The 12,927-nt window shown below is 39.0% G+C and overlaps 1 protein-coding gene across 5 annotated transcripts in view; it reads left to right on the top strand.

Moving 5' to 3' along the window:
- Positions 1-2,285: 2,285 nt before the first annotated feature.
- ccdc136a (coiled-coil domain containing 136a) overlaps positions 2,286-12,927 on the top strand; it is a 28,520-nt gene continuing 17,878 nt past the window's right edge. For 3 of the 5 annotated variants that reach the window (XM_079860189.1, XM_079860188.1, XM_079860186.1), the window contains exon 1: positions 2,286-2,363. The gene's annotated coding sequence lies outside the window, so the exon portion shown is untranslated. Of the gene's footprint in view, positions 2,364-6,865; positions 7,102-12,927 lie in introns of those variants that run through there. The other 2 variants (XM_079860190.1, XM_079860187.1) reach the window with 2 other exon arrangements.

Below are 12,927 nucleotides of genomic sequence, written 5' to 3'. Positions count from 1 at the left end.
ACAGTTCTATGCTCATGTTTTCTTATTGGATCAATTTTTTATCAGACTCAAACAAGTACATACATTTGTTATGCACATTTATAGAATTTATGACCATCTTGGAATTTCCATCCAGCAGTTTGTATGCGATATTCCAAAATGTGTCCAAAAATAGGTGGATGGCAACATAGCTAGTGTCATGCTGTTCTTAAGCGAAACTAAGCTGCTGTATCTGGTTCACCAGTACTTCCAATCCCCATGCTGGGAACCAGAAACCAGGAACCCATGTTGGTGCCAGCATGCAAAACATACCTTATGCTGGTGATCAGCAATTCAGAATTTTTCATCTAGGACTCAGGGCAGGTGCCTTTAAGAGTTGGTGGTGGTGCACAGTGGGCATTGGGACATGGGCATTTGAGCAGTGGTGGATCTGGTCTTCGGTCTTTGAGTTGTGGTGGACCCAATCCTGAATCGGGGAGCAGTGGCCTTTGTGCAGTGGCAGACCTGGATCAAGGCCTTTTAGGCCAATGCGAAAAAAGACCATAGAGTAATTGCAAGACTGTGAAAGAATAGGACCAAGAGACTGTGGCAGGACATGGAGCAGGACCGGTTGTGACAGGGCACGAAAGACCGGAGCATAAGTCTATTGTTGCTTTTGATGTGACACTCTCATCCAGTGACGATAGGATGTCAGTAGATGTCAGGATTTCCACATCCACAAACAGCTTAATGTTTGGCAATATTGCCTCTAATAATCTTGTTGCAATCTAGTACAAAAGTTGCAGTAAACTTTAGGTGTCTTAAAGTGCCTGATGTGACCTGAGTACTAACGCTTGACTAATCTGCTGCTCTCTCCTTGGCACCTCACTTCTCATTGCTGCTAGGTGAGCTACAGAAGTAATATGGCAAAGTAAGTGCAGTTGTGGAGGGCCGTTCAAATTAAATGTCTATCATAGTGTGATGTCACAATGTGTAGAAAGAAGATTTTTTTTCATGTCTTTTTTGCAGTAAGGAGGAATTTATGAGTTCTAAAACTTACTTATAAGAGTACAACGACGTCCTATAGGCCTATGTCAAAATATATATTTTTTATTCCTTACATCATGACTTCTTAATGGAACAATTAAGGAACCAGAAACATTAAGAGAAATCAGAACCAAACACAGAACTGTTGAATTCTGTTTAAAAGAATTTAAAAAGATTTTAACTGTTAAAAATATTTCCATCCCTAGACCTCATGTCTGATCTACTGTAGGTTCTGCAGGTTGAACAACGCAACGCAACAAGCAAAAAAGCAGAAAAAGTATTCAATTGCACAGACAATTAAATTAAACGAATCAGAGAATTAAAACTGATCAAACACCTAGGTAAGAAAACAGATAGACAGATTAATGTAGTTCATTCATCTATACAGCAGCACTGGAGAAAACAGTGATGTCATCGTCCAGCTCAGTATCAATAATATTGTTGAATATTAAAATGAACTGATGTGAGGGACAGCTTTTTAGTGATTCTAAAGGGAACAAAGTTTGTGTGCGGTCTATATATAATTAATTTAGATTTTTAATAAAAGTTTTGTCTTTATTGTGACTGAGATGACCAACAGGCACTTACATACTGCAAAGTTTCAGGAGTGGCATTCACATGTGCTTCACTAGAGCACAATCACTAATTTCAGAAGCACCTTTAGTGATGTGATTCTGGAACTGGGCTTCCTTCAGTGATTCCTTATGTCAGTGGTTCCCAGTCCTGGTCCTGGAGTAGTCCCAGCACTGCCCAGTTTAGATGTCTCCCTAATAAATAACACCTTATTCAACTCATCAGCTCGTTAGTAAAGACTCCAAGACCTCAGATGGATGTGTCAGATAAGAGAAACATCCAAAATGTGCAGTGTTGGGGGTGCCCCAGGACCAGGGCTGGGAACCACTGCCTTATGTCATGACTTCTTTAATAGAACCAAATGAACCAGAAACATTTGGAGGAACTTAGAACCAGAATCCAGAACTGTTAACTGTTGATTCGATTAAAAGAAAAAGTGCCCTATAGTTGCTTCAGTAAAAGAAAAAGACAGTGCTCAGTTTTCCTGGGGGCCATTGGCAGTACTGGGGCAGTTTTATGGGGGATGTTACAGCCTTACCAAGCATAAGTGGCAACTTCTTGGACAAGGTTGGATACTACTGTTTGTTTCATTCTTCTTTTCAATAGCTTGCCCTCTAAAGGACCTGACAAAGAAGTGACAGGACGAGAGAGTGGTGTTAACGGGTTCTGAAAGAGGCAAAAATAGAGGCGGTTCTACATGCCTCAAAATTTCAACAGACCCTTCATCTTTCGGACGGACACATCAGAAATTGGACTTGGGGCTGTTCTTTCACAGACAATACAAGGTAAGGAGCATCCTGTGATTATTATTAGCCATAAGTTGTCCCCTGCAGCAATGCAGTTACAATAGAAAGATGTATTGACCTTTAAATGGACTGTGCTGGAGCCATGATATTACTTGTTAAGTGGGCAGTGAAAGCAAATGGGCAATGCTTATTGCCTATAATGCCCAGAGTAGATCACTGTCCATCGATGAGTGCATCCTCACCTCCAGCTATTCTGGAGGGAGGGCAGCCAAAGAGAAAGGAGTTACATAATTTTACTGTGACTACCTTTATTTAAGATGTAGAGAGAGCGCGGCGTGTGAGACAGTGGGTCACATAATCTCGTTGTGACTCAAATCACTGTTGAATCTGTAATCTGTGAAATCTGTGGCTCTGCGCAGCTGAAAGCGCTCATTTTGTCTGCTGTGAGCAACTTCCTGTTCAACTCCGACAAAGTTAAACAAAGTCTGGCCGTGGTAGGTCATAACCGCCATAAACTTTTCATATGCAGGGCTAGTGGAGGAGGCGGTCTCACTGATAATATCTGTCTCAAATCTCTCTACATCTAGCTCCTCCGAACTAGATGTGGCCAATAACATGCGCAAGAAGAGAGCCGCAGAGCGGGCTTCCTGACCCGGCATGAGAGCAATGGAATTTCATTTGATTTCAAGAACATTTTTATTAAACATGGACCTTTTTTAACCCTCTATTGCACGCATTATTAATTAGACATTGTAAAAAATGTTTTGCATGTTTTTATTACTTAACATGAGCTAAATAACAGATATATATAAAAAAAATCTAAAAAAAAGTTTAAAGGGGGGTCGTTGGTAAATTGTTGCCATATGGCAACAATATGCAATCGTGGAAAGTACCATAAAATCCAAAAAAAAATTAAAAAACTAATTTTATTTAAAACAAGACTCAACAAATCCATCTCATACTTAGTGAAATGTTTAAACAAACATTTATACAGTAAAAACATTATATAATTTCAACAGTTATCTGAAATGTCTGGTAATAATAACCAGGAACCTGGAACCTGTCTCACTGAAATACACTATTCATTCGTTTCATTTCATTTAGTCATTTTTTTTGCTGTTTCATTTCATTTAATTCTCTTCATGACTTGTGAAAGTCAGTGAAGCAGAGGAAAACTAAACACTTGGAGCACTTGCTTCTTACAATGCCCTTGCATCCTGGCATTTTGCATCTGCCCTTCTCAGATGCATGCAAGGGCCAGTGGTCTGTGCGGTCTCTGCGGACAGGATCTGGCGGGACAAAGCTTTGGGGCCCTCTTTTATTTTTCCCCACCACAACAGCTTGTGAAGGTCTAATGTTTTTACCTTTAAAATATAAGCAAAAGTTGTAAACATAGTCTCAGAGTAGTTTCATGCTATGTAAGTCAATGGGACTCCATTAGGTTGAATGCACCAGGACGTTTCCATATTTGCATATAGTTGCCATATGGCAACAAATGTATTTTAGCATATTACAAAAAACGTATAAAATCAAAACTGAATTTAATGTTAAAAAATTAAAGTTTACTTACCCCAGATACTGATTTAATTTTTTTATTTGATGAAAATTTTCCAAAATTCTGAATAAAAGGCTATCTTCAGGAGCCCCAGACAGTGATGTTTGCATGTCAATGTCCATGAGCAAAAAGGACTGGCAAACAGGATATCCTGGTCATGTGACCTCATAAATTGTATTTTCTTAAAAGTTAAAGCCCCCTTTTCACAACTAACTGTAAAAACATAGATTTTATATCACAGCTTTAAAAAAAAATTAAGATAAAGTAATTGTTGCCATATGGCAACGCTATGCAATAGAGGGTTAAACAAGCTTGTTTCTGCCATTGTAGGCTCATTTTGTAAATGTTAGCAATTAATTTAGACAAGTGCAAACTGCATGTTGGTAATATGCCAGTACAGATGTACCTGCTCGTTCAGAGTCGCCTAGAAGTTGTGCAAGTGTTGCAAAAGTTACAAAAAATGTTGTGCACACCGCCACACGAAATGGGGTCTCGCAAATGTGCACGAACACCCACACTGCAATGACACACTTTTCATGCTCATGTGGACGCGAATATAAACCAGGCTTCAGACAGCGCGGGAATACTGAATTGAGTTCTCTTTCATGTCTTCTTGCACTTAAACAGACCTAGTAAACACAGTCAGTTATGTCTTAAGTGAACGTAAACTGTTGAGAAAGAAAACGTTTTCAGGCTGCGTGAATGGAGGACTCAAAACCAGAGGGTTCGTGCAACAGTTTATTAGACACTTTTGGGAATAAACAACATCCAAAGTGTAGTGACACACACAGACAAAAGGGATGTGTGAGAGCTCCAGAGCCGTCCACACAGCATAGATACAACAGCACATGAGACGAGGCACACACAAATCTACTGACAACAAGAGGCAGACACAGCAGAGAATATAAGGGAAAAGGGAACAAGCGACAGGTGAGGACAATCAGCTCGTGATCTCATCCGCATTGCAAAATCAGCACTGATTGCCAAGGTCACGAGCAGCAGAAAATGAAAGGACAAAATGTGGCAAAATGGGCAAAATGTGATCCAAGACAAGAGTCACTGTCTCCCTCGCTGAAGGCAATCTGGGGAGGGGAATAAAATGGGCCACCTTCCAGAACCTGTTCACCACAGTGAGTACTAACATGTTGCCGCTAGATAGGGGGTAGGCCTGTGATGAAATCCACAGCTATTTGTGACCATGGCCTCGAAGAGACTGTCAGTGGCTGGAGTAGGCCTGCCTGGGGTCGATTGGCGCCCTTGCTCACAGCACAAACCGGACAGGCCGATAAGAACTGACGAGAGTCCCGAGCCATGGACGGCCACCAAAACCGCTGCTTAATTAAACTGCAAGTCGTTACTGTTTGGCGAGCTAGTACGGATCAGTGGCCCCACTGTAGGACGCTAGTTCGGACCGATTTGGGCACAAACAACAGGCTCTCAGGACGCTACAGTATATATCCGTATCTGTTACATTGCACAGAGCCCAGTGTGTTGTGCTTACCATTCTTGGACCCCGGGTGGGAGGAGATGTTGAAATTGAACCGACCGAAAAACAGTTCCCAGTGAGCTTGTCGAGAATTTAGCCGTTAAGTGGTGCGGATATACTTTTTATGCGGATGCAATTTTTATGATCGGCCCAAACGAGAAAAGGGACCTCCGCGCCACTCCGCCAGCACCAACTTAACAGCCAGTAACTCCACATTCCCGATGTAGTAATTCTGTTCCTAGGGGGTTAAATTATGAGAAAAAAGGCGCAGGGATTCTTTAAGTTTGTAAACGCAGCCTGGGCCTGCACGACCAACAGAAGCGTTTTCGAATGGAGGTGAGATCAGTTAGAGGAAGGGCGACCTGGCTAAAATTCTGAATGAACCGCTTGTAAAAATGGGCAAACCTCAGAAATCGCTGGATAGCTCTACAACTATCTGGGATGGGCCAATCAGCAACCGCTTTTACATTGGCGGATACGCTTGGGTGAAAGAATAAATCTTAGGAACGGAACCGACCGTGTGTGAAACTTGCCCTTTTCTACCTTGGCGAATAAACGATTCTCAAGCAGCCGCTGGAACACTCTTCTGACGTGCTTGACATGGTCGCGCTCGTTCTGGCAGAAGATCAGGATGTCGTTGAGGTAAACAAATACAAACCGGTCGACCATGTCTCTGAGCACGTCATTGGCGAGTGCCTGGAAGACCGCCAGGGAGTTTGAAAGCCCAAAAGGCATGACCAAATGTTCAAAATGCCCCGTGGGGGTGTTAAAGGCGGTCTCCCATTTGTCCCATTCAAGCTCTGATAATCTATACAGAGACGCAGCGATCCATCTTTCTTCTCGACAAAGAAGAACCCCGCCCCAACTGGAGGAGCCGGAGGATGCCAGCTACCTGAGAATCATGAATACACTTCTCCATGGCCTCCCTCTCAGGCCCAGAAAGAAAGTAAAGGCACCCCCTAGGCGGAGAAGTGTCAGGCTACAGCTCTATCGCACATGTCGTACGGGCAGTGCAGAGGAAGAGATGAAGCTCGGAACTTACTGAAAACCGCTCTCAAGTCATGGTAAGCCTCCGGTACACTCACCAGGCTCACCGGCTCCTCCAGCAATACCTCCAGAACAGGACATTACAGGAGAAAATGCAGGACCCAAACACTAATCTTCTCAGCATGGTTGCCCGAAAATGTGAATGGCTAATCCTAGTGAGATGGGTACCGCAGAGAGTCCTGGCTGAAATGGGCTCGGCCAGTGGAACAGGCAGAACACCTAAGCATGCAGCCAGCTGGGTGTTCATAAAATCCCCCTTCGCTCCAGAATAGATGAAAGCTTACACCTGATGAGCAGCCCCATTAAATTGCAATAAGGTCTGGAGGACGGAACGACCACATGACCGCGGATTCCTTCCATGACGCAGCGAGCGTGTGAAACTCGATAGAGTAGTCAGAAACAGACCGACCTCCCTGTTGCAGCAATGATAAAGCCTGCGCTACCTCTATCCCCAGAGCGGAGCGGTCGGAAACTTGCGGAGCTCCTCCGAAAAAATCTTGTAACGAGCTTCAACATTCATGTCCATTGTCCCACATGGCCATTCCCCAATCTCTCGCTTGCCTGATCAGAAGTGTGATGGCGAAGGCCACTTTAGATTGCTCTGTGGGAAAACAGGAGGGCTGAAGTGAAAAAGTAACTTCCATCTCAGAGAACTTGCACTACAGCTTCTTCCATTAAGGAGTCTTAGAGTAAGTGTTTGAGTCTTCTTCTTCAGCCTCTCTTTTGACTTTATCTTTAAGCCAGCAAAGATTTGTAGTATTTTTTTGCTATAGTAATGTGTCTTTTAGCTGTAATTTGATTGTGTTGTACACTTGAATGCCAGCATGACATGATGGTTTAAATGATCTCTGCTTATGATGTTTGTAAATTGTAAATTGACAGTACAGATGTTTTACTGCTTTCTGCAAACACTAATGGTACAAGCATGTTTTTTATTAGTTTTTAGTTTTTGTTTTTAAATTAGTTTTTTAAAAAATGTTTTATTGTGACATAAGGGAACAGAAGATGTGAATCACTTCTTCCTTTTTAATTTTGTCAATCTAAATTAGTTGTGTCTGCTTTTATCTTGTTCTCGTCCTCAGCTTTGGTGCTCAAAGGGTATTTGATGTGGTGAAATCTTACCACTGTGAGTTACTGTGGTTACTGTGAACATGAGGAGCTGCTTCAAAAAATCATGGAGGGGGTGGCATAGATTATTCATAGACGCCTACACTGCTACACAAATACAAGACATGAACAAACATTAGACATGCACATTTTTATTTTATTTTTAGAATAAAAAAAGCATTTTCTTTATTTTATGAAGCAATTTTCCAACAAAGGAGGGATTGTCGGATTTAGCTCCCTTTGGTAGTCAGTTTTGTCCCCAAACCACATGTACACATATACACATCTGTTTGTCAAAGTAATACCAAGGTCAGGAGATGTATGAAAAGGTAGATCTGCTCTGATGCTGTTACATATAAATATGTTTCAGAAATTCAAGGCAATTTCACAAAGGCCGAGAAAACAGCATTTTTATCACTGTACTTCAGGTGCAAAAATATGTCATTGAAGATTGCTGTAATAAATGAAACCTGATTTTATGTATAAATTTAAAATACTGTGAAAAGTTTCCTGAAGTCAAAACTAGAAAATCATAAGCTAGAACAAAGAAAATAAAAAAGGCTTATACTGTGTCATGGATGAGTCACTCACACGCACTACTGTATCTAACACTGCTTCCTTTGATGTATCACTTCATTTCCCAGTCACAACTTGACTCTATCAAACTTTAATGAAACATCCTCATCCCAGCGACAGATTAATCCCTTCATGGATGAGAATATTCCCACACTGACGTCAGAACAATATGTTTGACTGAATGTGTTCCTTATTACAACCATTAAAGCTCAGCATGCTAAATTACATGAGCAGAAAGTCCTGCTTAATAATTGAAAGTTTTAATGTCTTCATTTAATTTGTTTCTTCAATTAATTCACACTTAATAGAATAAAAGGTTATACAAATTCAAAAACACACTTTTTTATTTTAGAGTTGGAATCTGAATGGCATTGACCACACCTCACAGGATGTTGGATTCGAAAGCTTCTTTTTAGTGTGTATTTTTTTCTAATAATATTTTTTTTTTCTGAGTTTTTTTTAGACATAAAATTCCAATAACAAAAGTAAAATATAGCTGCAAAAACTGTCTGCTTTCAAGGTGAGATCCCAATTCGTCAGCTCATTCTGACATAACATACATTATTAACCAAAATAGTTCGGAAGATAAGGAGTATCCTTGCCTTTCTGGGACATGCTTTAGCAGGTGAATTTTCTCTGTTGCCTTCTGGGCGTCGTTATGCGCTTCCTGCATGTAAGACGAACCGCCATTCCAAATCTTTCATTCCTTCTGCGATCAGACTTTTAAATTCTGTGTAGAGCTCTTTTTTTTTTTTTTTTTTTTTTTTTTTTTTTTGCAAGTGCACATATTGATTGACGGTTGTATGTTGTGAACATGGTGTGTGATTTAAGTTATGTACTGTTGGATACATGCTGCTCCTAACTAATTGCCCCTTGTGGGATCAATAAAATTGATTGAATTGAATTGAATTGAATTGAAAGACGTTCTCCTCCGTTCCCTGCCTGTTTGTTTCCTTGCTTACTCATTCTGATTGAGTATTCTGTTCAGGTGTGTCTAGTTAATTATCACATTAGCTTCTTTGTTTGCCCTGTGTGTTTAAGCCCTGTGTTTGGAAGACTGCTGTGATTAGATCCTGTTTCAACTTGATTTGCAAGCGCCCATTACAATTATAAAATAGTATAGCTGAGCATAATGCTGGAATGCAGAAATACTGAAAATCATATGACTTAAAATAAATAAATAAATGTATTTATGTTAACCCATAAAGCTAAGTAGTTTCTTAAATTTGATGATTAATCTCTATGTCATGTTTATGACATATTTATGACAGGTTATGATGTATTGGTCTATGTCAAGTTGTCATAACAAAGACATCTCAAACAATGTCATCTTTGCATTAAAAAATGGCATAATTGAGTGAATGACACTTACTGACAGTTGTCATAAACATGCATAAAACCTCCTTCATATTAATGACATGAGTTATGTCATGATTGTGAAGCTGTCATGTCAGTCTTATGCACACCCCTTCAAGTAAAGTGTTACCGTGCAAAGTTTTGAGAAGTTTGGACTTCTCAAGTTTGGAAGAGGAAATCTCCATCTCACATCTTTAGCTCACAGATACAAACCATAAGCAAGCAGCACTTGATCGATGTTGATCTCTTAATCTTCACTTTCTTTCTTTCCAGACGGCGTGTAGTTTACAGAAATATTGCATTGGAATGCTCAGAAGAACCCTTCTGTGTGTGCCCACTTGACTTCGATGTTTGCTTGCTTACTTGCTTTTTTTTTCTCGTGCACTGGTTGCTAAGCTGAACAGTCTGGGTAACAGCACATTCTCATAACATGGTAGCAGGTCAGAAGAACCTGACTTCCAAACTTTTGGCCCCATCCATGAGATCATTGAAATTTAGATTAATATAATGTCATATTTATCTTGTTTTTTGTTTTTTTTTAAATATATTTTTTATTTAACTTATTATTAAACGAATAATATAAAACTATGCTGTTAGTGCACTACAAATAAACTGGTTCTTGCCTTCATTTTGCCATTCAAAATGGCTCTGGCTCTTCCAAGCTTTGGAAATGGCTCTGGCTCTTCCAAGCTTTATAATGGCACTGAATTGCTGTTTCTGTTTTGAAGTAAATAAAAGTGCTCCACACTGCTCTGGGGGGTTAATAAAGTCCTTCTGAAGTGAAGCGATGCATTTGTGTAAGAAAAATATCCATATTTAAAACTTTATAAAGTAAAATAACTAGCTTCCGGCCAAACGAACATACAGATTAGACTTAAGTAAAAACCGCAACTTATGCGAGTAATGCGACACACTGCTGATATTTACGCTACGCCATGACGCACCGCGCTACTTCTGATGTCACAAGTTGTGTAAGTTGCGCTTCAGGCGGAAGTAGACTACACAGTTTGTTTGGCTGGAAGCTAGAATTTTACTTTGTAACGTGTTAAATATGAATAATTTTCTTATACAAACTCATCGCTTTGCTTCAGAAGGCCTTTATTAACCCCCCAGAGCAGCGTGGAGCACTTTTATGGACTTCAAAACAGAAACAGCAATTCAGTGCCATTATAAAGCTTGGAAGAGTTATGAAAGTGTTAAACTCTAAACTCTAAATCACAAGTGTAACTGACACACACACACACACACACACACACACACACACACACACACACACACACACACTGAGAGAGAGACAGAGAGAGGCAGAGTGAGATAGTAGTCAGAATATTCAACATTTTGAACAAAAATAAAATAAAATCTAAACTGTGACAGAAAGTTGTTTTTGATCATGTCTACATTTATATCCAAATAAGTAATTATGTCTGAAAACTCTTTTCTTGGCAACAGTAGTTTGATCTTTAAAAAACTGTTCAGGATTTATCTAACCCTGTTTTAAAATAATGCTATGTTTCCATCTTGCGGTTATACTATATATTAAATTAGTTTTTGTTTTCAGCAATATGTCTTGACCTCAAACAGATTGCATTAAACTGTTTATTTTTAAGTGACATGTACTACATTGATTGAAAAAGAAATTCAAATGTGTTTTTTTTTCTTCTAATGTTAGTATTATTTTATATAGAAATACATGATGTATATTTCAGAGGAGAATATTGTTTGGTGTCATGAATAAATCTCAAAATACAAAATTTGAAAGAAAACAAATATATTGATCTGAAATATAGTACATTCATTTTAAATGTATTCAGGTTCAATTACCAAACATACAATCATAATTTAATTTAAAGGGATAGTTCAGCCAAAAATTAAAATGGCTTGACTTCAGAAGGCCTTTATTAACCCCCACAGAGCCGCTTGGAGCACTTTTATCACGGATGGATGTGCTTTGATGGATGCCCCTTGACTCCCATTATAAAACTGGGAAGAGCCAGGACATTTTTTAATATAACTCTGATTGTATTCGTCTGAAAGAAGAATGTCATAGACACCTAGGATGGCTTCAGGGTTAGTAAATCATGGGCTAATTTTCATTTTTGGGTGAACTATCCCTTTAAATCAAACAATGATTTTATAAGATATATGACACTTCCTCTTTCCCTTTTTTGTCCTTACTTTAATCCCTAATTTAAGATAATCCCTTCACAGGTCTACATTTGCCATGTTTTGACATTATTCTGATAAAGTTTGAAGCAAATCGGGTAAAAATTAGGCCTGGCGGCGGATTCTGATCAGTGTGCAAATTCTCAAGAGTTTTTGAGCATGTTAAGGGCCCCAAAAGGACTTAAACAATAAGATAAGAAGTATCCTAAGGAAAACAATAGGGCCTTTGCCCTTTCAGGGCTTGAGCCCTAATAATAATCCTTAGAAAAACAGTAGGGATTTAGCCTTTTCAGGGCTTGGGCCCTAATAATAGTCCATAACAAAACAATAGGGCTTCCGCCCAAATAAGTGTATCTGTTGAACGGCTTAATAGATCAAAATTATTTTGATAACTTTTTTGTCAGCATGGTCTATATCTAAGGTCTAATGTGTACAAACAAAGTTTTGTCAAGTTCTGAAGTTGGTCAAGTTTTTTTTTTTTTTTTACAAATTAGAATGATGGATAATGTTTTTAGATAATCATAAAAAAATATTTACGATTGTGTTAAAGCCAGGAATCAGAAGAAACAAGAAATTTGATTCTGCCACACACAGTTGCGGAGGTTTTAGTTAAAACATAAAGTTGCTTATTATAGCCTTGTCTGTCCAGGCAGCTCACCAAAAGCCCTTGTAAATTCTGGAGCTGGAGGAGACCTCACACATTATGAAAGGGGATGCACATTGTAGAAGCACCAATTCAAAGACAGGATGATAATGCATGGGTGTTTTGCATGCCCCTCTTCGCCACAAGAGGGAGCTATTTATCAGATTATTTATGATAACACAAATTTCATACTCAAATGTAAGTAATCTAAAAAAATGTTTTTAGTGACAAATGAGTTATAACACCAGTGCTGATGATTCATGCATAAAATATGTCACAAAATCTGTAATATTTAGGTTGTCTTGAGGCAATGTGTTTATGTGATGTGAGGATGTGATTATATCATTTGTGTAAGTGACTACTGGCTATAAAGTGATTTTAAGATTAAAATCTGATTAAATGAGCTGTGTAGATTTTTTTTTTTTTTAAATAAACATATGCACGTCTGTGAACGAACATTCATTTAATTGTTTATTGTGATTATTTATTTATTTATTTACCATTGTTAATGTGTAATAGCCATGATGCAGAGCAGAAACCAAATCAAAACCAAAAGAATTCCTTGAATTAATTCCCTGTTTGGAAGTTTGTAGAACACACAGAGACACATTGAGAGAAAAGTGTTAATCATTCATTATTTCAGTTGTAAACTTGGTTTTCTTTCTCTACT

The sequence above is a fragment of the Squalius cephalus genome (genome assembly GCF_949319135.1).
Source record: "Squalius cephalus genome assembly, chromosome: 23".
Classification (NCBI taxonomy): domain Eukaryota; kingdom Metazoa; phylum Chordata; class Actinopteri; order Cypriniformes; family Leuciscidae; genus Squalius; species Squalius cephalus.
Note: the sequence above shows the minus strand (reverse complement) of the source record. Positions and strands in the feature narration are given on the sequence as shown.